The sequence below is a fragment of the Taeniopygia guttata genome, chromosome 2, assembly GCF_048771995.1.
Source record: "Taeniopygia guttata chromosome 2, bTaeGut7.mat, whole genome shotgun sequence".
Classification (NCBI taxonomy): Eukaryota; Metazoa; Chordata; class Aves; order Passeriformes; family Estrildidae; genus Taeniopygia; species Taeniopygia guttata.
Genome location: NC_133026.1, coordinates 56,546,748 through 56,573,163, shown reverse-complemented (window position 1 = coordinate 56,573,163; position 26,416 = coordinate 56,546,748).

Here is a 26,416-nt window from a genome sequence, read left to right as displayed (position 1 = left end):
TTGCGAACCCTAAAATTGAATGTCCTCTAAGATATCCTCCTAGAAATTCAAAAGTAACTTTGTAAGTTGTGTATATCCTTAATAAATATCAATAAATTATAGTATTTCCTTTTGTATTCTGTAATGGATTAAACTTGTTGAGAAAAACAAGCAATAATATAAAATACTTGTATATGCCAGCAATATTCACTGTTTTGACATAAACATAGTATTCATTCTTCAGGTACTGGATAAGACTAGGTTATGTTGCTGGTCCGTCTTCATGTTTCATGTCTTGTAAAAGATTAAAAAGACCTCATTCAGTATACAGATGTTGCTCTACAGGCACCAAGCAGTTCCACAGCAAACTAAAAAGTCTCTTTCAGTAGAGCATTGTTATTTAATTTGACAACGCAGGCACACAGTTATATTTAGATTTTCTGATAGGTAAATTGAGTTTAACTTAGGAAAATGGATTATACCATATTAATCAAGACACTGCTATCATTATTCTTGGAGAAGTTCTTTGTCCCAGTCAATTTTTTTATGCCACTGTGGCAGGAGAAAAGGAGCAAAATTGATCTGCAAGACTCCCCTCAGTATGGAAAATTACTAACAGAATAGACCACTGCTTCTTATATCTCCACAGTACTCTGCACAGGGAGATCATCAGGAACCAATTTCAGGTATGTGTATTAAAACTTAGGCTCAGGATAATGTCAGCTGCAGTTCAGCTGGGGAGATGTCAGTCAGGTGGGGAGACATGAGTAGCTGATAGGAATTAATGCATGTCCCAGAGTGTGAAGTGCTACAGCATACAGCTAATGAGCTGTAAAAGGAGGAATGGAGATTAGGGAAGGTAGCCAGGAGCGTTAATTGCAAGCAATTTAAGTCTACCTTTGGAAAGCAGAAGGGTATCAGCTTTTTGTTTGATAGACTTCCACACGAACAGCTTATAACTGAAAAAAAGATCATGTTTCAAACTGGTTGTTTTCTGACTTAATTGTCATTATCTGATTTTTAATGTTGATCTTAAAGGCTGGAATTTAACCACTGGTCTAAAGTTTCAAGTAAAGTAGCTTTGATTGACCTTATTTTTTGATCTGGGGATCACAGTTGCTTTAATATGACTACAGGAAAATCTAGCTATTCACTTTTGTATTGATATGGTTTTATCTGATAATGTCAATAGGCGATTTCTAAGAAACTTTTCCAACATAGAAATTTTATACCAAAATATTTTCTAGACTATTTTGAAGTTCTATGACACAGAAGTCTAAAAGCCTTGCAATAGATATTCTTATACTATTAAAACTAAATAATTGTAATATAATAATGTAGGTATTATGTTTATGACTTTTATACCCATAAATAAACTTTTAATGTCACCAGAATTGGTAATTGCCTATATGAGTATGAGATTAGAATTATTCTTTGTACATGCAATGTATTATTAAGAAATGAATCCACTTTTTTTTAGTAAACATCTAAGAATGGTAGGTATGTGAAAAACAGAGTGATATTAAAATACCAAATAAATCTAACATCATTCTATGCTCCCAACATCATTCTATGCTCCCTTGTGTAAGTATAGAGAAATATGGAACATGTGATCTCACAGGAATTCAAACACATTAATTACTAAATAAACACAACAGAAAATAGGTCATGATAGCTTTAGTTTTTCCTAAAAATCACACATTCTTTTCTATATGCAGTTAGAAGTACCATTCTTGTTTATTACAAGTCCTTACCATGTGCTGTATATTATACATAATTCTGCCTTATTAAATTCCTGAAGCATGCAATACAATGAACTTAATAGATTTTATGGAAATCATTATATACAAAAAATAAGAGCAGATGGTCCTCAACATATCAAAACCTTTCTATAGCAGTCTCATATTTTGTTTAAATTAAATAAAATCCAAAGTTACCTTTGTGACATTTAACTTATTTTAATTTATTTTGCTGCACTATGTTTCTGACAGATTTTCCTTCTTTTTATAGCATTAAAGTAAAATATTTGTGCTCATGTTCCTTAGATATTGCATTGTTTAGCATTTGTGAGTAGTACTGTGAACCTATACAGATATTTGTTTATTCCTACTTTCCCATAAGAAGGAAATCTATTGCTATCAACAGAGCACATAATTCATCTCACAGAATTGCCTAAAGGAAAGAAGGCGAGCATTACACTGGGAATCTTATAGTATCTTTTAAGCTCTTTTGCTCTACAACTCTGTGATATCTTTCCCTTAAAACTCACTCATTTTGTGTTCTCCCTAACACCAGCCATGTCAGAAAATGAATGGTAGAGCAAATAAAGCTAAAAGAAGTTATGAAAACTAAACAAAAAAAAAAAAGAATTTTTAAGAAATAAAGAACTAAGAGAAAATTAAGAGCCATATAACTTTGGTGTCTCCTGAGAGATTTAAACAGCATATATCATGATGTCTATCTCCTGTTGCCATGTATCTTATGATCTTTCCCATCTACTTCAGCCAGTGTTCCGAAATCATGTCTGATACACATCCATGTCTTTCAACTCACACAGTAAATAATTATCCTTATAGTAAACAATGAACAGAGTAGTCAAAAGGGTTATCAAAAGCTATTAGGAAAAAAAAAAAACCAAAACCAAAACAATTTTCTCAGTCATTTTTGAACAAAGATGCTTATTATAAATAAATATACGGATAGTGTAGATTTCAGGGTCTATTCACTTATGCTATTACATACTGCAACATTTAAAAGAAAAGAACAGTTCTTCCTTTCACTGTATTTTCCAGTTCTATAAATGCCTATTTTTCATGAGACTCTATAACCTTGTTCTATCTTTCCAGTTCCTCTGAAAAGCAACTATATAATTTAGAGAAATAAAGCACTGGACTGTATACTCTACTGGAAGTGGTCCAACAGGTGCAAGAGTTATACCAAACATAATTAAAATTCAGTAACTTTTACCTCTTTCCCACTTTCCTTCTTTCTCTTCTTTATTTTTGTTTTAATTATTTAAGAGCCTTATCTAAGGATAGGACCAATCCAAGACATAAGATCATGTAATAGGTGGGGAGAGGAGAAAGCCTCCAGACAAAGGAAGACCCTGTTATTGGTCTTGCCACCTTGTTTTGTTCTACAGGACAACTGTGACACAACTACTTGAGTGAGTTTTCATTCTTTATTTGGATTTTTTGCTGAAATGATACTATGTATTCTAAAACTAAAGGTATATTTTTTATCCATTGAAACATAATTCAAGAATACTTTTCCAGAAGCTATATCTCAGCATTTCAGGTTTTCTGAATCCTGCTAGAAAGTGAGAAAACCCATCATCAACACAGTTAACCAGTACAAGCTACAGAATTTAATTTCCCTTGTTTTCAGGAAAAAAATAATAGTTGTCTTATTCACTTAATATAAGGGAATAATTTATAACAAGGCCTGGGAAATTAGTAATACCAAGAAGTAATCATGCTGTAAATTCTTATGAGACTGCGCCCTGTTTGATCTGCCTGTGTCCCAGTAGAAACACTACAATCCTATTTCAAGGGTCATAGTTAATAGGAAAATAAATTATAGTCAGCACGAAACTAACAGTTTTGATTACAATAGAATATCAGTGTCCAAAATGGAGAAAAATACATTTACAAATGGTTTTGCTTTTCAGCAGCAGGTTAATTTTACCCTTCAAATTAGGAAGAAGAGTCAAAAGAGCCCCAAACAGACCATGTGGCCTATATGGATAATGAAAATCCTTATGATTTTTCTAAATTCCAGAAAACTATCGCATTTCTTCCCATCCTGGATGCCAGAAGCTGTCCTCTGGGGTGGAAGTAACAATATTCTTCCATCTATCTGTCCTTCTCATTCATTACAAATGCCAAAATTTCCAGCTTTTCTCTTAAAATTGTCTGAGTGCAACTGATGGCACCTTACTGTAAAACAAATAAAAATGTCCAAAGTGATATAAAATACTTCAGGAAAGTATCCAAAGCAATATTTATTATGTAGAAGTTCAACAGTTACTTTGATGATTGCGAATAAGTCATGCTTTTAATTAATTAGAATCCCACAAACTTTACTGTGAAGAATAAGCAATGACATAATACGATGCTTTTTCTTTTTCCAGTCAAAACCACATAGTTTTTAATGTCATCAGCATGTTTTGAGCTATAACAAGAGAAATGGTACTGCTCCGAAGGTGCGGAGAAGTTTTGCTGAAGCTCATAGAAATAAAATGTGACATTCATAGAAACTAACAAGAGAAATAGTCTTATTCTTCTTAAATATAGATGAACATACCTCCTCAAAATTACACCACACAAAAGATGAGAAATGTTAAACGTGTTAATTGACTTAAGTAATAGTTAGACATAATCATAGCTGTAGACACTGACCTGGTTCCCACATATTTTCTGTACTTGTCAGAAAAGGACAAGTACTTCCTAAAAGTGTGCTAGCTAAAATAAACAAGACCTCAAAAGTGAGAAGAAAAATCTGAAAAGCAATGATGATACCTGAAAAAAAGTATTGAAACTGTAGGCAAATAAAGCATCACCTATCATTTACTTATTTGTCTCTAAAATCAAAGCAACAAATATTTAGCAAAAGAAAATATTTATCCCATTAACAATATGATTAACAACTTGCATAAGAGAAGAAATAGTAAGAAATGTTTCATTTTGAGGTGGTCTATTAAGTTCAAGTTTGAAGAACAAAGCAGAAAAAGCAAGACCCTTATTGAATTTAAACATTTATAGTTACATGTAACATGGCAAAGTAAATATTTCTGCAACAGATGCACCACATACACCTGAAGAAGGTTAATTTTCTGCAGTACAGAAGCATTCATATTCAGAAGCCAGCATTCTTCACTACTGAAGATGAAACAAAGTATTTACCTTTCAGTCATGTTAATAAACTCTTCTTGCTTTCAGTACAAGCAGAGAAAAACTAACTGGGAGTATTTCTAAAGATTTCATCTCAATTTTTCCTAATTCTGCAATAATGATTTTATATTTTTTCTTGAGGATCAGAAACACTTTCCTCAAAATTTAGTATTTAGCCAGGAGAAAAATTTTATTACATTTCCTTACAGATTTGCCATTTTTTAAATTTTCCTTTTGCTGCTGATTAGCATCTATTCTTCTCATGTTTTAATATTTAAATATATTTCTTTAAGAAAGGAAGAATTTTGTGACCATGGGAAGCAAAGAATGAATTCCTTGTTTTGCTTTATTTTTGTGTGCAGCTTTTTTTTTTTTTTTTTTTTTTTTTTTTTTTCTGATTAAACAGTCCTTATGTCAACCCATCAGTTTTCTGTCTTTTACTTTTCTGATTCTCTTTCCCATGCTGACCAGGGTGAGAGTGGGCAAGCAAGTCTGTGGTGCTGAGCTGTCAGCTGGGATTAAGCCACAACACAACTTTATGCAATGTGTTTTGAAAATTTTCAGGAATACATATATTTCTTAAAGGAGAGTCTGTATGTCCTTTAAATCTTTTAAATCCCTTTGATAGCATTTCTTACAGTTTTTAAGTCATTCAACCAATAGTACTCCTCTTAATTAAAGGGAATTCTTTTTAATTCTTTCCTTGTAGTCAAGTGACCCTGAGAAAGAGTCTGGTGAATTCCGATTATATTTATGACTGTAAAATTCTCCTTCTGTTCTCCAAATTTTAAAATTTTTGTACAAATCCATAGAAGTTTATATTTTCCTTCTACTTATTACTACAATATGTGTATCCACTTAAATTTTCCCATAGGCAAAGAATGCAATATTTTTAAGGTAATGGTAGGGACAAAGAGAGGAAATAGACAAACTGATCTGTCACTGGTCTGAAAATAATTAAACACACTTCTTCCAGTGCTTAGACTGTCCGAAGGTGTCACAAGAGCTCAGGATAAAAATTTGAGCCTAACTAGATTTCATCATGCTACATTAAATAATTCCTTTATCAGCCTGCTCTTGGAATTAGTCATGTCATTCTCTGTAATTATTTAACATACTTAGCATATATGTCCTCTGCCTTGATTTCATTTTAATGTGTTTTTAAATTATATGCAGCAGTTTGCACCTGCATGTGTGTGTTTAAGTAGATATGTACACAAGATACACATAAAGATGTACAATCCAAATATTTTGATTTGAACAATACATAGAGTGCTAATTCTGTTTTATAGTTCTAAAACTTTACTTTTGATTTCCTTGAAAGTAAGCAAATGTACCAAAGAAATTGACGTGATAGAACAAATTCTTCATTGCTTGGCATGGTCAAATGTACTCAGCTCCCTCAGGGTTCTTGTGTTCACCAGCTGAAATTTTTGCAACATTTTAGTTTATTAACACGTTAAGAGCACTGACTTTGAACATTTAAAAGCTACTGGTCAAAAAAGCCCCAAAAATCAAGCAAGCAAAATCAAACAAGAAGAAACTTCTACTTCTTATGAGTCACAGTCAAAGGTGGAAATAAAAAACAGGGTAAATTTTTATAAAATCTCTTATAATAATTACCTTTATCAAAGTGTAGGATTCTAATGATGTGATATGGGTTACTGTAATTTATGGATTCTGCCAGAGTGACAAATAAAAACAAATTTTTGCAGCAGCTCTCCATTTTTCCTCATCTTTCTACAATGAATCTAAATCTGTTCTTTCATTCTGTATAAACATGTAGCAGGAGTTAGTCTCAGCTAAGAGGATATTAGTGGCTCTACCCTATCAGTCTTTTTTTCCCTCATCTTTTTTTTTTTCTCAGATTTTGTTTTCTCATCCATTAATGAACAGCAAAAGTTACTGCTTAAGTCCTGCTCTACCCTTGAAGGCTTTAAAAGTACCATATTCAGTGATTCTGCAGTAGTGTCATGTGTCAGCTATCTGCATACACAAGTTTTGGAGGCTTGCACGAAATAAATGAAGTTACTAAAAAGAATGTGTCTAAAGAGTTGTAACTTGGCACTGTTAGGCATACCTGGACTGAAATAGTTCAAAGTTTAGTGATGTAGACAAATGTTTGCTGTTTCAGTCAACCATTAAGAATTCAGAAAAAAACACATATAGCTCCTCATCTGCCAAAGTCTTGCTTCAGAAAGGTCTTCTCAAGAATTACTTGCACACCAATTACTGCTAGTTATAATGTTACAGACTACAAAAGCGTATTCACAGAAACACATCACACATATTCCCTGTCCATGCACTTTCTAGTAAACACACACATTCATACTAGAAAAAAACATGAAAGAAATATCAAATAAAATTTCAGTCTATGTAATTAAAATTTGTCAGGGTTGTTAATAACTAAGAAAAACAAACCCCAAATCACCTATTTTTACAAAAAATCAGGCCACATTAAATAGTAAAGACATTAATAAAATTATCTTTATGATGAAATTGTAGGTGTTTTTGGGAAAAATAAAAAAGAAAGAGATAATTGATACTAAAAAAGAAAATAGTCATAAAGCAAAAGAGCTGATTTACAATGCAGTTTTTAAAAGACAAAACAGATTATCATGTACCAAGAATAGATTGAAATAAAAATTAAACTAAAACCAGGGAGAAGTGAAAACCAAAAAAATACAATGGCAAAGGAAACCAAAATAACAAAGGAACTACTGAAAGAACTCAGTATATAAACAAGATGACATGCAAAAATAGAATGACAGACAATAGGTAGCAAAACCCATCTAATTATCGGACATATTATAAGAGAATATAAAATATGAAAAGATTTCCTCTTGACAGTTTTTAAATTAAAGCATCTCAAAGTTTTTTGGTTGGTTGATTTTGTTTTGGCTTTGGTTTTGTTTCTGTTTTTTGAGTCAGGAGTCCAAGACAGTTAAAATCTTTGAAAAGGAACAGCTTTGACTTTAAATGAGCATACCAAAGACAGCAGAATTTCCAATTTCCTAAACTGCATTTAATTACAACACAAAAGCTACTACAAGTCAGTCTTTTAAACAGACTTGCTCTGATAAAACATAAAAGAGTTTTGAAAGTGATTTCTACTCTGCCCACTGGGTAATCACAGAAAAAGAACAATTCCCATGATTCCCCCTTTTTGCACTGATTAGTAGGTCTAAGAAAACAAAAACAACCTTTTAATTCTTAGTTTTCCTATCACTTCTAAGCTGTGGCTTTTGGTGTGGTGCTTGATGGCTGCAACTTCCCCATTCATATCAGGAATCTCAGCTGAGATATGACAGGATCAGGGTACACTGAAATAAATCCAGATGTACTCACAGCATGCCCTTTATCCCTTCTTCCAGAAGATTGCCTCTGCTTTGTAACGCAGTTTCAAAGACAAGGTGACCAATCACATGTTTTTGAACAGAAGATCAGTCACACAGAAAACACACAGTAAACCGCAAACAAGTCAGTAAGTGTCCTGTCATACATTTCTCCTAAGCTATGGGAGTTACAGCACAGCACAACAAAAATCATAATAACAGCTTTAGCTTGTAAGGGAAGTACCCACCGTGACTTAAGTAAATTCTGCTGAAGGAGAAGAAATGCATACAGATAAACACAAGCTCTTTACTGCTCAAAATTGATAATAAATAGGACTATCTCACTACTTGCTGAGACTGGTTTTGTATTTTGGGATGCACTATTCTGCTGTAATGATATTGTAGTAGGCCTATAAATGCCACAATATGGACTCTATTAATAAAACTATTCATGACTTTAGTCTCCTTGCAATTTCTTCTGAGGTGTGTACTTTCTAAGTAGAAGTCATTTTCCACAACTTTTTTTTTTTTTTTTCTGGTGTACCAAAGGATTCACACTATCCTAAGTATTCATATAGCTTTGTCGCCTTATGATTTTCCCTCATCCTCATTTTCCTTTTTTGACTTCATAGAGTAAGGTGCAATGATCACTATCAGGAGTAAAAACTCTTTAAGGTTTTTTTGAGATAGAAGAGAATAATAATAAACACTCAAACAACAAAACCAAAAAATATGTTCCAGAAGAAACAGAAGTGTAGGCAAGATCCAACCTTAAAAGATTACAGGAAGAAATTTTATTTCCTGCATTTGATGACACTTTTCAGAACTTTTGAAGTCTTATAAGATTTTAAGATATTTTAAGTCTTATAAGATGTAAGTCTTACTCAGTGAAAGCTGTTAAATTTGTGTAAATAGTACATGGCATTATTTTTTTTCAAAGTTATAGTCAGAAGCACAGGTTTTTTTTTCTTTCTGTCATAATCAGGTTTATGAATTATTAAACCTGAATAGGTTTAATTCTTAATGCAAAGTTTTTCCCTCATCATTGTAACCAAGTAGCCCTCTAGGACAAGGACAATTGGAACTGATAGTATCTGGTTATATGCTTTATATGGAATTTGGAAGACTTGAAGAAGAAGGTGTCTTCATCATCTTCCTATGGCTTTGCTTTACTTGGTTCAAGTGTGAATTAGATTAGAATGTTAAATAATTTTAATTTAGATTAAAAAATTTGAATTTTTTCTAATTCACCAGACATCTAGCATTAATTTGATTTGCTTTTGTTTTTCCTTGTGTGATAGAGTCATTGTTTTATACAGATATCTGTAACAAGCAGGTAGCCTATGTGAATTCCATGTTCGTGATTACAAAATAATGATGAAGTGTAGTGAAATGCAGGCCTGTTACAAAAGCAAAGATTTTGAGAATAGACACACAATGAAGTGCAGAGGACAAGAAGAGAACAGGCATAGGATCAGCACTGAAGACTCTGCAGCATTAAACAACTCTTTAATGGTCAATTGAAAAAAAGAAAAGAACTAAGAAATTTTATATAATATACATAAAAGGGATTTGGATACAACATGGACCTGCATACCAAGGAAGAAAGAGAAAAGTGTAAAAGCTTGTAATCAAAAAATAAAAAATTATCCAAATACACCCTACAATAAGGATGTAGGAAACAGCAACAAGAACATCATATTTTTCCTGGAGAAGGATTCACAAATGCTGACAACTTACCCAACAACTCCCAGCCACCCACCATCCCAGTGCTCCACCAACTGGAGCAAGACATCTCACCATTCAGAAAAATAGGGGAATTAGAGAATGACCAGGAAAATAAACAAACTAAGGAGTATGTATGTTATAATTTTAGCTGAAATATTTTATTTCTTTTCCTCTGGCAATATTTATTTTAAGCTAAAAATTTCTTGCGTTTACTTACATGTGGTGTCTGCTTCCTCTTTGCCTGTGGACAATATTGGCAATATTTTGAATGCAACATTTTCAGCTGCGCTTTGTGACTGGGATTCCCCAAAGAAGAGTCCTATTTATATACTATCTGTAATGTTGCAGAAAGTCAGATATAAGTATAAAACCGATGTATACATCACCAAGATTTGTTGCCGCTTCAAAATTGTTATGATTGTCTGGAAAACCATATGCCAGTTTAACAGGGAATGCTGTAAATTACAGTGGACATACAGATTTGCAGATCTCTACTTGTCTGTCTGTTGCAACGGCTGTTCATGATATCATGAATATTAAAGCTCATTATCTGAGATGTTCTTGATATAAGAGGACCTGTTCCAGAAAAGAGTCAATCTAGAATTCTGAAAGAATTTAGAGACATTTTGGAAAAATTAAAAATGAGTTTTAATTTTTTTTTCTGCAAGAGAGATACCAACAAAAGCAAAAGAGATGGTTTAAAAATAAAGATGAGGTTGAAAATACAGATTTTGAATTCACAGATCAGACATAAGCCTCAGGGTTTTCTCGTCCTGTGGCACAGCAATACAGAAGGCAAATGAGAAAAGAGACAGAAGCCCAGAAATCTGAGGTTTAGGAGCCAAGACTGGCAGGAACTGCAACTGTCTCAGTCTTATGTGGAGCATGAATAATGCATTTTCTCTCTTCTCTCACCACTCCAAAATCATATATTTTTCTGAATGCAACCTGTGGCACTCAAAAACTTCTAGACAACCCTGTTGTATTGAAACTGGAATGCTACTTAAGTAATATCACATCTGCCTTACAGTATTGTGGTGGCTTGTGCTGACTGGACAGCAGGTGCCCAACAAAGCCACTCTATCACTCCATGATCTTAAATGGACAGGGAGATGATATTGCGTGAGTAGAGATAAGGACAGGGAGAGATCACTCACCAGTTACCATCATGGGAAAAACAGACTTATTGGGGAAATTAGTTTAATTTATTACCAGTCAAATCAGTGTAGGATTATGAGAAGTAAAACCAAGACTCAAAACACCTGGCCTCCACTCCTCCCTTCTCCCAGACTTAACTTTATTCTCTACCTCCTTCCCCTGCCATCAGCACAGTAGTCTTGTGTTCATCACATGCTGTCACTGCTTCAACTTTCTCCTCAGAGAAAGGACTTCTCATGCTCTTCCCCTGCTTCAGTGTGTGGTCTCTCCCACAGAGGCAGTTATCCGTAAACTTCTCCAACATGACCCCTTCTTGCTGGATGCAGTTTTTCATGAACAGCTCAAGTCTTCCATGAGATGCAGATTTTTGGAACAGATTCACAAGTCCAGCAAACCTGCTCCAGCATGGGCTCCTCCAGAGACAGCAGGTGGATCTCTGCTCCACCATGAACCTCCATGGGTTTCAGGGATACAGCTGCTTTACCATGGGCTGCACCACAGCCTGCAGGGCTTGCAGCAAATTCTTTTCCAGCACCTGTAGCATGTCCTCCCCTCCTTTACTGACCTTGGTGTCATGCAGGGTGTTTCCCCACAGTCTCTCCCATATTCTCATTCCTCTCATCTCTGTATTTTTCTGCACAATAATTTTTTTCTCTTCTTTAATATGCTGGCCCAGAGGCGCTACCACTGTTGTTGATTGGCTTGTCCTTAGCCAGCAGTGGGTCTGTTTTGAAGCCAGCTGACGTCACCTCCATTGGACATAGGGGAAGCTTCCAGCAGATTATCACAGAAGCCACCTCTGTAGTCCACTGTTACTAAAACCTTGTTATGTAATCCCAGTACAAAAAATCTTTCTTTTCAAAATTGGAAGTTTTGCCCTGGCTATTAAAGAAATTTTACTGCTGAAAAATTACCTATTAAATGTTTTATCAAATATTCCTCTCCTGTTTTAAGATAAATATGATAATGCTGAACGAGAATGTTGAATTAGTAATTGACAGATATATTTGAAGACGTATATAGGATAGTACACAAAGTCTTAGTATCAAAATTGTTTTAACACATTTGCTCTCTAGGAAAATCTCCTTACTTGTGATCGAGAGTAAAGCCTGCTCTAAGGAAAGATTATGACTGGCTTTGAAGGATGATATGGGCTTTGATACACTATGGCATCAAGGGGAATAATAGTAAATAAATAACCTGTTTTGTGGACGGTGTGTCCTGCTAACAATAATCAGAAGTCTGTGTTAGAAGGAACATCAAGTGCAACTCTTAGTCCTGCACAGGATAGTCCAAGAACACCCATGTGCCTCACAGTATTGTCCAAATGCTTCTTGAACTCTGTCATATTTAATCCTTATTCTAGTTTTACATGACATAACTCTCTTAAGAACTACATTTCTTTATGTGTAACCCAGACTCATCATGATGTATGTTTGAAATTTCCAAACTTCTTCTTTCCTTTATCGGTTTTATACTTTTGCTTACCAGTACTGATTCTGCCTTGGTGATATATGCAGATCAAGATCACTACCTAGTTTTTCTCAAAAATCCCAACAGCCAAAAAAAAAAAAAAATTTAAAAAAAAATAAAAAGGTGCTACAAATTCGCCTTCTAGTGAAAGCCTACTAGTGAAGCTTTTTTATTAAGGTACTTTCTACAAATTGTATAGAAAATCTCAATTTTTTCCCCTAGTTTTGCAGTGTCATCCTTATTAGTTACTTGTACATAATTCTTCAGATGGCTGATGTCTAATACATCTAATAACTTTTTTTTGGTTGCTGGGATCCTCCCATCCTTCCCACCCCAACTGTCAGTTTGCAATTAGTGTGACAGTATCTATCACAGAGTCATCTATGAACTCTACCTGAGCCTTTTCATTAGCTTTCCCTAAGCCTTTTCATTTGTTTTCTGTTTTCGTTTCTTTCCACCCCCATGTCTGCAGCTCTGGGGGAAGCACTTTTGGAAGTATCAGGCCACATAGAAGGAACATTGACACTGTTCCCTATGCCATCACTGGCTTCTCAAGTCCCAATATCCCTTAAGGAGAGGGTGCAGCCTGGAGTCATGCTCCCACCTTGAGCTCTCAACTCTCTGGCAGGTGAGTAGGTCATAGAGCAAATCAGTAGGTGGCTTTTAAAACTGAGGTCATGGACATATAATTAATTGATCTACACAGAGCCATGTGAGAAAAGGAGCTCAGCAATCCCCTAGGTAGTTAACACCACGAGAAATAACATGCTCCTTCTCCTGTCACATAGGATGATGAGAAAAGGGGATCAGGTGCCTTCCTTTTTTGTGTAGAGGGGATCTGCATTTCTCTTCTCCCAGACCCCAGAGGTCTTGAGCAGAGCAGGGACCCAATAGGAGGTCAGCCAGCCCTGATGCCCTGATTTAACCCAGATCTATATGGTAATCCCAGTAGTGACTTGTCTCATCTCTACTAGAGACCCAGACATCAATCAAGTGTAGTTCTTACATGGCAAGTGGAACAGAGCCAGCAGATCTCAACAGACAGATAAAAAATGAGTAAATTATGTAGTGGCAGAGGTGGATGTGTGTTTGTATCAAAGGTTGCCTGTAGAGAGGGTGGTGGGGAAATACACACACACATCTAACAGTGCTGTACTTTCTGGTTGTAACATTTCAAACCTGTTTTATCACTATACACACAATATGAAGAGATAAAAACATTACAGAGAAAGTGCATATTTGCATATAATACTAAACAAACAATAGATGCCTCATGCTCTAGTCATGACAAAAGCTAACAGATGGAAAAATTAAAATTTAGAGGAAAGGCTAGGAGTTCCCTTGTAAAATTGATGTATAAGTTGGTACACTCACACATCTTCCAGCTGAAAAATTTAAAACATGGTTGCATAGTTTGATATTCATCAATCAACAGCTACCTTATAGTAGACTGTATTCCCAAAAGGATCTGAGCTCTGCCTTTTATATATTAAGGTGGCTGAAATAGACTACCAAATATATTTTGAAAGGAGATTGACTGTCTTTCCCACACACCAATATATTTGCAAAGAACATGTTAAAGTACCTATTACCTCAGCTATCTGCTCATCATGCTAAAGAGAGATGGGGTGTAGTGAATAAATGGTGCTGTGGATTTTTTCCCTCTAAAATTCCCTAATTTCCAATTCATAATATGCATTCTAACATAGAAATCAAATTCTAAGTTGATGTTTCTAGCTAAAATAAAATATATTCCTCTATTAAGTTATATATTTGTTTTATTTTGAAGAACATATAGAATGATTCCTCACAGAGATGATTGATAAATAAGGACTCAAGACACAAAAACTTTAATCAAATTTTATATACTTCTGATGGCTTTTGCTATATAAGGAGTTGCAATAATGGCATATATTGTCATACTGCAGAGGAAGAATATCTCACTATTTTAATCCCGGGGTCATCTAACAAATACTTGGGTTGTATCTAATATCTACAAACCTCTGCTACATAGAGTCTGAAGCAACTGTGAAGTTTTCTACCTGACATGTTTCTTACTTGCGAAAAAAATGTTCTGATAACTTAATAACAATTAAATATACAGTATCTATGTTTTACATTTAAATGGCATAAGAATTATGCTGTTTGGAGAAAAAAGAAATTACTATGGTAATAGTAATTATATTTGTTATGTACTTCTATACTAAAAGTTTTAACACTTTTTATCTCACAGGGAAAACATTAAGTTTAACTCTCTGGATTTTGTGAAATTTGTATATGTGATGATGACCACTGCAGGAAAATCCCACAAAAATCAGTAAATGATAATGATAGTGTCTCCTTAGCTGATTTAATCATTCATATGGTAATGTTAAGGGGTCTATAGTATTGATTCAGAGGATTCTTGAGAATAATTATAAGAATTTGCTTATGAAAGTAGGATGTCTGAAAATTAGGCACCGGCCCAGTTTTTCTAAGGAAATTTTGTGTTTTGATAATGTGACTTAACCAGCTGCGAAGTCTATTGATGACATGCACTTAGCCCTCATCTTCTTGTCATTTAAAATAGTACAAAACCACGAAATTACTGAAATAGAACCACAGAATAACTTGCCCTGGAAAGGCTTTTGAAGGTAATCTACCCCAATCCCCTTGCAGTGAGCACAGGTATCCTCCTCTGGACCGGGTTGCTCAGAATCCTATCCATCTGGACTTTAGACACTCCCAGGGATGTGACATCTACCTCCATTTTCAGCAACCTGTTCCAGTGTTTCACCATCCTCAATGTAAATGATTTCTTCCTTGATTCTAGTCAGAATTCTCTATTTTTTAGTTTAGGACTATTACTCTTCCTATCTCAACCAGACCTACTAAAACCCTGCCCCCATCTTTCTTATAAGCTCCCTGTAAGTGGGAATTTTGCATTAATATCTCCCTGTACCCTTCTCTTCAGGCTGAACACCCCAGCTATCTCTGCCTGGCTTCATAGGAGGCAGAGATGGATGGCTCCTATGTCATCCTACTTCATAGGATGGTTATTCCATCTCTGATCATTTTTGGGGCTTCTGGACCTGCTCTTCTGTGCTGAGAAGCCTGAAGCTGGATGCAGCACTCCAGATAGAGTCTCATGAAAACAGAGGTGCAGAATTCCCTCGCCCTGCTGGCCTCCTTGCTTTTGATGCCATCCAGGATATGATTGGCTTTCTGGGCTGCAAAAACACAGGATCAAGTCCAGCCTCTAACTCACCAGCACCAAAACCAGTTCTCAATCTGTTTGTCTCACAACCTGCATTGATATTGAGCCTTGCCCCAATTCAAGTGCAACACATTGCACTTGGCTTTGCTAAACATCATGAAGTTCCTATAGGCCCACTCCTCAAGCTTGTCCAGGTCCCTCAGATTGCATCTCATCCCTTAGCTATGTTAACTGCAACGCTTCAGTATGATGTCCAAAAATTTTCTGAGAGTGAACTCAATCCCGCTGTCTATGTCATTGATGAAGATATTAAACATTTTTCATCCCAGTAGTAACCCCTGAGGGACAGCACTTGTCTCTGATCTCCATTTGGACATCCAACCAGTTTCTCATCCAGCAGTCCACTTAAACAAACCCATATGTCTCCAACTCAGGGGGAAGGATGTTGTGTAGATCATATCAAAGGCTTTGCAAAACATTCTTCACGGGTTTTTCTTCCTAGTAACCTTGAGTTAATTGCCCATCACATGCTACAATTTATTACAACCTTAGTCCAGAAAGTAAACTAGCAAAATATTAAACAAACATATATGTGCTAAAAATTATATAGACTCACATTCAGAAGAATATAATGTGTTAAGTAGTTGCCTCTCAGGCTATGAAAAACTGAAAGTATGGTCTGTGACTGTGACAAAGTCAATCTGACTACATAAAAAAACAAGCATAACTAATGTGCAATCATTCCCATGCTTAAGTTCTATGACACGTATAATTTATATATAGACAAAAATTCATTCTTCTTGATAGCTATCCACTTCATATATTTATTTTTTTAGTTTTATTGTGACACACCTTACTTGTAATCACAAATACCAAGTTTAGCATTTTACTTAAAGCAATTTTTGCTGTCACATTAATTTTAATACTTTCTTCGTGTTGACATGCTATGTAAGAATAATTTGAGTTATATGGTTGCTAGTTCTTCCAGCACTTGATGCTGTAGAAACACAACAAAAGCATTTAAATATGTTATTGTACTTAATTTTAGCATTAATACTATCCCTCAGGTCATTTGCTCTTCTATTGTGATTTAATCAAATTGTAAGGAAGAACTGTAGAGTCCTGGGATTATTTTGTTGAATGAATGTGTTCAGATACAGTTCTGAAATCAATGAACTGGAAAGGTGTCAGCTCATGCTGGGAACACAACTTAGTTCTATGGTAATAAAAGCACTGAGAAGGTGTCAGGGAAACAAAGCCATAGCCTGCAGCAGGAAATGACAGTTCTCTGAATTAGTATCCCTGTCCTTGACCTTAAATTTGGATATGCTCCAAATCTTTCTGATAAAATTGTTGATATTGCACTGTAAAGTTATTAGATTAATGCCTCTCTGGTTTTGCTGGATTAAATGGTAAGAAGTGCTATAAAATAAAAAGAAGGGAGAAAAAAAGTTCACTCTATTTGGGTTTTTTCCCTTTGGAAACAAAAATGTTGCAAAAGTTATGGTATTCCATAGAAATGTCAGCGCTGCAATCTGTCTGCAGAATTCTGCATAATTGGGGAACCTTCACTAAACACAATGTCGAAGCAGTACCAAGTAAAAGGTCATGTGTTATTATTCACTGTGTAGCGCAAGAGGGAAGAGCAATTAAGAAAGCCAGAGGGAAAGGCAAAAGCATCAGCACTGCTTCTAAAACTTCTAGCTAAATTTTAGAAGTGGCAGAGTGGGAGGATACCATATGTATTGGTCCCTATGGCTAGCATCTTTAAATTCTGGATGAGATTAATCAAGGTAAAGCCAAGAGTCACAATCTAAACTGTCAGCAAAAGAAACAATGTATTAATTAGAAAAAAGATAGAATAAGATTATAATAATAACTTAGAAACAATAATTCAGCCTCTCCCTTCCAACATCCCATCAACATTTCATACAAACCCCAATATATTATTGTTAGAGATAGGAGAAAGCATTTTTTTAAAAAATGGAAGTGCGTCTGGTCACCAGCACTGATATCCTCTGAATTCCTGGATTAGAGTTATTTTCAGGTTTTAAATGCATTTTAAGAAGCTGGGGTATGTATTAATGGTTTTTGGGGTTTTGTTTGTTTGTTTGTTTTTTTAACTGCTATGCTTACTTTTAGTGCATTCAGGGCAGGTAACTTTTTATCCTGAGTTAGAGTAATCCATTGCTAAAACCTTTCATGGACAGTGATGTGACTGTATAAACTCTTTTTCTCCTTGATAATCTTTTTCAGCCAGGGGTACAATCATGGGAACACCTGAGAGGCATTTTTTAATGATTGCTAAGACATGGAGCTACTAGATAAATATAACTCAGGAAACATACACATTGGAAAGATTGGTTCAGTTTTCTGAGGTTCACTTAGCCTTGCGTTCCAATAATGCCCTGTAACTGTTTCAGAGTTGCTGGAAATTAGGAACAAAATCTTGTTTTGTGCAAAATTAAATATATTATAGGTACAGTCAAAGATATATTGCTGGTATAACAGAAATCTTAACACAATAAATGAATTCTTTTTAGCCCAGATCTAAATATTATAGGAAAAAAATCTTACTGTTACAGTCTAATCCTACAGGTCTCAGTGTTAATACTACAGTTAAACCTACATGCATATTCTATTATATATCTCTTTCTCAGGTGCTAATTCATTATTCCTTTTGGGTCCTTTGTTCTTGGTCCTCGGGTTGACAGCTTCAGTTTTCTTGTGGTTGGGCAGCAACTTACAAGAATCGGAAATTCCGTACCTGGAGGATTATAATGTTGGTGATTTCTTCATCCTTACTCTAGGAATGATAGGAGACAAGTGATCATATGGTTGGGTTGCGCATGTGACTAGATATCATATATACTGATTTAATTATAATTCCATAATTTACTTGTATAAGAAGATACTTGGATGGCTACCAAAAACAAATTGAATATCTGCATGTTGTGCTCTTCACTACTCACACCAAGACTACAAAAATCTGCCAAAGTCTGTCTGCTTTTCAAGAAGTTCAATGTAAGTTTGTGTGCAGCACTGATCCTAAACAGAAAACTTTATGTTCATAAAATGTCTAAATTAGGACCTTTGGGCTTTACAGTAATTTTACCTTTCCCTTGAATCTCAGAAGTGCTGAGATTGAATTGGCCCTGGGATGTAATGCTATGGATTAACAGCACACAGCTATATGTGATTACAAAACCACTATGAATTCATATCATACTTCATGTTATGTATTACACTAACATTGCCAATGAATAGAGAGCTATAACTTCATCTCCCTGCTTCTGCTGAAATTTAATGTCCTGTGGGTCTGGTGTATTAAAACAATAAGAAAAAACAACTTAAAGGAGCTCAGATCTATAAAAAACAAAATATCATGTTTCTAATACCTAATAAAACATTCTGATAGCCTGGTTAATTTACGTCAGGTTACATTTTGTGTTCCAAGCCTACATGGAGACCATAAATAGTAAGTACTGGTTTTTTTCTTCCTTTTAGTTCAATTAGGATTTTGATGAAGCTTACCGTCCAATTTTGTTTTCATTAAAAATGTGCCTTGAACAACAACAAAAAAACTAACCAAATAGAAATGGATGTTTAACATTACTGGAAAACTGTAGGAAAGGGAATTTTGCAAACTCCTTTGCAATGATTGCTATTTTATCACAAATACATTTACTCTATATGAGTATGAAAATTTGATAGAGAAACTTAATTCTTGCCATTCCCTACAGAGTAAATCAAGAGCTGCAGATTGTCAGAATCATTAAGTGTATAATGAACTCTTCAAACACAAAAGAAGTGAGTCAGATTATTTTAATACATTAGTTAATGATGACTTCATATTAGCAATTGGCAAAAAACATTTCTTTTTAATTTATATAAAAAAGAAACCTGTATGTATTATATTACATTCATACAAACTACTTCCCCTATATTGTGGTGTCCTTAAGAAAAAATACAGATGTAAATAATCAACTGCACTTTTTGTATAAAAAGTCAATTATATTAAGAATCTGAATCATGCAGTACATAAAGTGTTTGCTACCTGTGTACTCTGCTCAGAGATTTTATTTTTGACATAAAAACTGCAACATATCAGCCATTGTCAAAATTGCTGACATTTTTTTCTGGTTTTATTAGAATTTATTCTTCTCCCCTCACCTCTATTTTACTTGATCCCCATATTATGTCAGTAATCCAAAATTCAGTAAAAAACAAAGCTGATCTTTAGAAGGAAATTTGGGATGCTTGTGTTTCTCACAGCTTTACAGAGCCAAAAGCAGGAGGTTTCTATCACTAGAATACTTTCCAACAGGACATGAAGCATTTGCTGTTATACATCTGATGTCATAATAAAATCTTCCTCTGAAGTCTGTTCAGTTATAATCACAATAAAAGAACTACGCTAGACATCTGTTTCATATATGATATTAGTGCTGTATAAGCCTCTTCACAGCAGTAAGCAATCTGTTTCAGCTAGGTCACTTAGTGGAAAAAAATTTAAATGGCAACAGAACAGTAAAATATTGCAATAACATTTCTATGACATAGGCAGTAAGGTTTTTATGTACGTGTGCCTACACTTTATTTGAAATTCATATTTTGTTATGAAGGGATAATAATACCAGATAACATTTTATGTTTTTCTTGTCTGTTTTTCTTTCTTGGTTTAGCTTTTTGTTTTATTTATTTTTTGCTTTGTTTCCTTGTGGGTTTTTTTTTTGTTTTGTTTTGTTTTGTTTTTTTCTCTAAAATGAGCATTGTACAGCTAAGTGGTGAAGAATGGATCAAGGACCAAAGGAAGACTCTAAGAAATTTATAAGCACTTTTTTGGAGATGCCACATTACAGTACATTGAATATTGGATCTATCTATATGACTACTAATGAAAAACTCACATACTGTAAGGAGATCTAGTTGATTTTGATATTGGAATAGGTACATTATTTACTGGGAACATTTTAACTCCTTTTTAAGTAACATATCATGAAATAAAAAGGAGAGAAAAATTCAGATTAAGACTACAATTTTATTTTAGAAAATACTTTTTTTTTTTAATTGGAAATATTATATAAAAGCATATTGAGCTTCCAATTGCAAAAGTTCTGTCTCACTGAATGAGGCTATCTCAGATGACTCAGTGTTATGCAATTTATTTTTCTATTTTTTTTGTTTCTGAGTCACACTAATAGTTCAGTATTTTTTGGTCTTTCTCATATAATGAATATTACTTGACAGTAATTTAATTAAATTATATTAAGAATTTTAATTTGACACAGAATGCATGTTGTCAAGTCATTCCTATAGTCCTGTACCTAAAATCTGTAATTTTACAGAGTTACTATAAATTATACCTGAACAACGGTGCATTTTCTGTGGCAAATTTTGGAACTGAGTAACTTTTGCTGGAGGTGGTAACTTCTTAGAAGTTGCTTACAATTAACAGTAGTAAAAGTGCTGCTGTTAAAAATTACTTATGTTGACCTATAAGCATCTTCAATAGACAAAGCTCTGATTCCATACCAAGAGAGAAATGGTATAATCTCTAGAGGAAACCTCACACTGGAAGTTCACTGCACTATTTCCTCTTGTTTTTGTATCTACTGACCTGTACAGACAATACTCTCAATTCTAAAAAACTCCATAGTCATTATTTTGTAGCACAGATAGTAAGTGGCTGTGTTTGTATATAAAGCAGAAAAGCACAGGATATTCAGAGCAGAGCTGAGAATTCTGTCAAATCCCCTTCCCTAAAGTGTGAAACTGTGCATATTATTACTTCATTTATGTTAGTAAAATATCTTATTATAGGAAACAGGTAAGTATAATGAATCATAAACCTTTAAAATTATGATATTTGAAGAATCACTGGAGGCAAAAAAAGAAGTCTTTTTACTGGTACATCATTACTAGACAGTTTCTAATTAATGACTATCAGTTCTTGTAAAAAGATTCAAAGAAAAAAATCGTCATTCCAAGTAGCAAAAGGAAAAAAGTACTCATGAATTCTTGAAATACAGTGCTATGAAAAAGACTCAGAGGTTTTACTCATATAGTGGTTATTGTATTATATTATAATCCTTTCACTGATGTTGTTTTGGGAGCTATCTGTCAATTGTAATAGTTTAAAGATTAAGTCATTGTGTGCTGAAGCCAAGAGGTTTAATACCTATTAATTTCAGATGGTTTTGCCAGGTACTTACTGCATAGAATTCAGGTTATCCCAAGCAGCAGCTAGCAGAAGGCTAAGCTATAATTCACAGGCTATTTTATGTAAAACAAATAAAATTAGAATTACCTCCAGAGGGAAGCTAGTTAACTAAGTGACTTTAGAATATTTTTTCAGGATTACTTTTTTCCTACACTTCAGCAATACAAATCTTGTCAGTTCCATGTCATTCCAAATATAAATTGTTCAAAAAGTAACAGCCATTTTTAAAAATACAGTAAGATTAGTTTGACAGTACCATGGTATATGTTCTTCTGAGAATATACTTCCCTGATTATTCTTTTTTATAAGGGCATATGTAGACTAAATATATGCAGATGAAAAAAGCATTCAGAAGTTAGTAGATTTAGAAAAGCCTCAGAAAGTTTCCATAATTTTGCCCATGGGGCAATAATATTAGTCTTGAAATACTCAAGACTACTGTTTGAGAAAAGTAGATTGTATGAAAATTTATCTATGAAAGAAATAAAAGCAAGCATATTTTCTCCTCTTAGAAGAGAGGAGAATATCAGAATAAAACTCATCCTGAGAAGTAAACATTTTTTGTATTTAAAATGAAATTGCCATTCAAGAATTATCTGGCAGCAGAGAGGTCAGATACTCCCACATGGAGTAGGAAAACATGGTTGCTGTATAATGAAGACAGAATATGAGGAAGAAAAACTGCACTTATGAACACTTGATGTTTACTAAGCAGAAGTGAAAGTCGTAGGTAGGGCTGAGACACCAGATTCCATAAATACAACTGCAGAGCCCCTTTCAGAATTGTCTTTGGGCTCACCATGGAATGTCATCTCAGGAAAGAAGTTTGTCTGACGAAGACAGCCAGGACTGGACAGCTCTTTTTCTGATTTGTGACTAACCCAGGACCCAGGAAGCAGGCATTTTTCATGTAAATCTTCAGAGACTTTTGATTTAACAGACCAGAATAAGGCCTAGGAAACCTTAGTTTGTCAGCAAGTTACAGATTTTTTTTTCCTTCAAATAGAACTAAATAAGGAACTCGAATGTTGTTTATTTTTCTTACTTTATTTGGTTGAGTTTGGGTTTGTTTGGGTTTTTATCTCATGATTAGTTTAATAATTGAAAAATAAATTTTTAGATGAGTTTTTGTCTGAACAAAAAAGCGTTTTGAGTGGATTTTGACCACTGAGAGAAAGGATATTACGTATATATTCATACATATGTACATATTAATTAATTTTTAATTAATTACCTACTAAGTGAGACGATTTTGAGGAATGGAGATTTGAATTGCTTCATTTTAAAAGAGAAATTGAAAGAAGTCTGCTTGAGGATCCTAACTACTAAGCGCAGAAATATCAGCTGCTTTTTTTTCTCACAATTTTGTTTTGCTAGGTAACAGCCTCCTGCAGTTCTTTGAAAGAACAGTTGCAGGAGAGGCTTCCAAATCCTTGATAGAGTTACTTGAGCCTCAGAGAAAATCTCCATCAGAGAAGTTGATACAGCTTTATACATACAGTTTTGCTTTTACCTGCTTTGAGTGGCTCACTGTTCAACACAAAGATTTTTAAAGCTGCCATTTTAAAGCACCTAACTCTCCCCAGAGACTGCACAACTTAAGGAACTTCACTCACAGGAGACTTACATCTTCAAATAAAACAAAGAAGTTTACAAGCATTTGCTGTTTCTACTTATCTTAAATGTATGCATACAGGGAAATGGCTAACTTAATAGGATTTAAAATAGAAGATGCCTATCTTCCCCTCTATGACTCTCTTTTTATACAGCTGCACTTACCATTTCTGTGATTATTCAATTATTGATGTCAGATCTGATGCTCTAATAGGTGTAGGCACAGACAACTGTTGGGCTCATTTCTTGTTTCTTGTTCCTATTGGGTTTGAATATTATTTCTAATACATTGATAAAGGCAATGTTGAGTTACTTGATTCACAATCATTATTTCAATTGGTATGTTGAGCTTTTTCTTTTAATTTAAGATAATTGCATAAATAGCAAGCCATTTGATTGACTTTTGGTTACTACTGAGATAAAGAAAGAATATATGATTTCTTGTATGCTTTAATACATATGTACATATACATACATATATATACATATATATATATATATATAAGTTTTTTTGTCCTCACATATCAGTGTTTGAAGTGTAAGTGATTAAAATTAAAATGCCATCAGGGATTAGTGGCTTAGTTATATTCACAATAAAGTTAGCAGAACAGTCTCCCGTGGGAGTTCAAACAGAAAGAATTAAGTTATCTTAAGAAATAAAAAAGGACCACTGTATCTGCTTCCATCATTGTTGTAATCTAAATGCTTACTTAAAATTGTAACTGGGAGTATCAATAAATCCTAGATGATATTGTCCCCTTAGGGCCATACTCAAGATATTAGATAATAAACAAAAAGAAGTAGGTAGGCAAGCTCCTCTGTCACAATTCACAAAAGATTGATTCCTACCTACTCGCCTGGGTTTTTTTCTAATTTTTCTGAGAACCTTATTTTACTGAAATAGTCCATTGAAAAATTTTAACCATGAAAAGATATGTCTAACAGGTGAAAAATGGAGGGCAGTTTAGATGCAATTTCCTTTTTCCTCCTCTCCTTCTTCAATTACTTCTTATTTCTGGTGATTCATGTATCTGACTTGTCCTCACTAAATATGTTATATTGAGCTATTTTTCTGGAAGTTGTATATCTTTATGTGTGCATGTGTGTGTGTGTGTGTAGCATTTAATAAGGCTTCCCCAGAGTGAGTGAGCTTGCTGTAATAATTTTTGGGGAGATTGCTGTGAGATGTCAGGCAACTAACACCTAATCTCTTACGGTAGGTTGGGTATTATTTGGTCATTCTTTTCGGGCATAATGTCACAACCATTTGTTTCAATTGCAGCATCTGCTTGTGCGCCACAGCCGCACGCTCCCGTCACCACATTGGCCGTGTCAGTCCAAGCCTTCCTGTGGAAGTGAATCCAACGAGAGTTCACTGCACAGCTGTGGCTGCGCAAAACCTGGGATGGTGCAAGAACAAAATCATCAGATGTGTAAGGCAGCAGTGTTATTGGGGAGGGGGTTATGAAATTAGGCTGTGTTCTTGGCTAGTTCTGTTAACTGTGCTTTTCTTTAGTTAGTTTGCAGTTCCTCTGGGATCTTATCTTTGCTATTTCCGGCTGTATGGGGACTACTAGTTGTAACTGCCGGCTAAGATTCCCAATGGTTTCATTTCTTTTAAAGTAAATCGCTTGGGAGAATACTTCGAGGAATTTGGAGCTATGTTTATCTACCTTCTTCAAACAGACAACTCAGGAAAAACATGATAAAGCAGAGTTAGTATCAGATTTTAAAGGGCACTGAGGAAAAATGTGGATATGGTGTCGATGAAAGTAAGAAGTTCATGTGTGATTTCTTCTTAGCTAATTTTTGGAGTTTATGAGTTTATTTTTTGAGTTATGAATTCTGTTAACTCTGTATGGAACTAAAAAAATAATTGAGTGAAGGGAAATGTAAAGGGGTTTAGGTACAATCCAGAAGTAAATAACTTCAGTTTAAAGTAAATCATAGAGATACTCTTGTAGTATCAAATCCTCCATTCATCTAGTCATTGTTTTCTACTTATAATTAAGTATTAATCCAAGTGAAGAGATCCCATTTACTTGGGAAGTAAATGGAGAGCTAGGGTGGACCAGGTAGACTCATAGGTGTAAGATAGCACCCTCCCTACAATAAAAAAAGTGGTTATAATTTCTTTTTGTCAAAACTGCTGAAGAATTATTTTTAAAATTCTGTCTCCTTATGTGGATGGGCAGTATCAGTATGATTTAGATATTTTAATTTTTATTATTTAAATAAAAGAATAATATGGCATAATCTGAATTTTAGAACTTACAACTCCAAGAAGAAAATAAAAAATTCTTTGTTTGTTTGTTTGGTGATGTTTATTTATATTGAGTTTAAGGGCTGTGTTTCATCTTCTAAATCATTTGTCATTTGCCACTTTCGAAGGCTGAGGCTTATTATCAATAATTTGCAGCTAAGTCAGCAATCAGTTCAAAAGTAGAGGGAAAAACCAAATCTGTTTATATTTGCCTTTAAAGTTTTAAGATCAAGTTCTAAACAAATTTTATTTGTCGCATTTTTCATTTGTGCAACCAATGGATTTAGCTGGCATAAAAAACCTCAGACTGGAGTTTGGCTAGGGTACTGAAACAAGCATTTTATAACTTCTCAAAATTAGCATTTCCACTACAATCCCTTTATATGTTTGGGTGTTCAGCATTATTTTCTTGCACATTTCATATCTTTAATATGTTTCTCCAGGGTTTTCATCAAAGAAAGTGTTTTGATTTATTTTTTTTTATAGATGAATATACTGTGTCTTTAGTGGATGCTTGCATGAGAGCTTGTGATACTTCACCCTCATAATTGATCT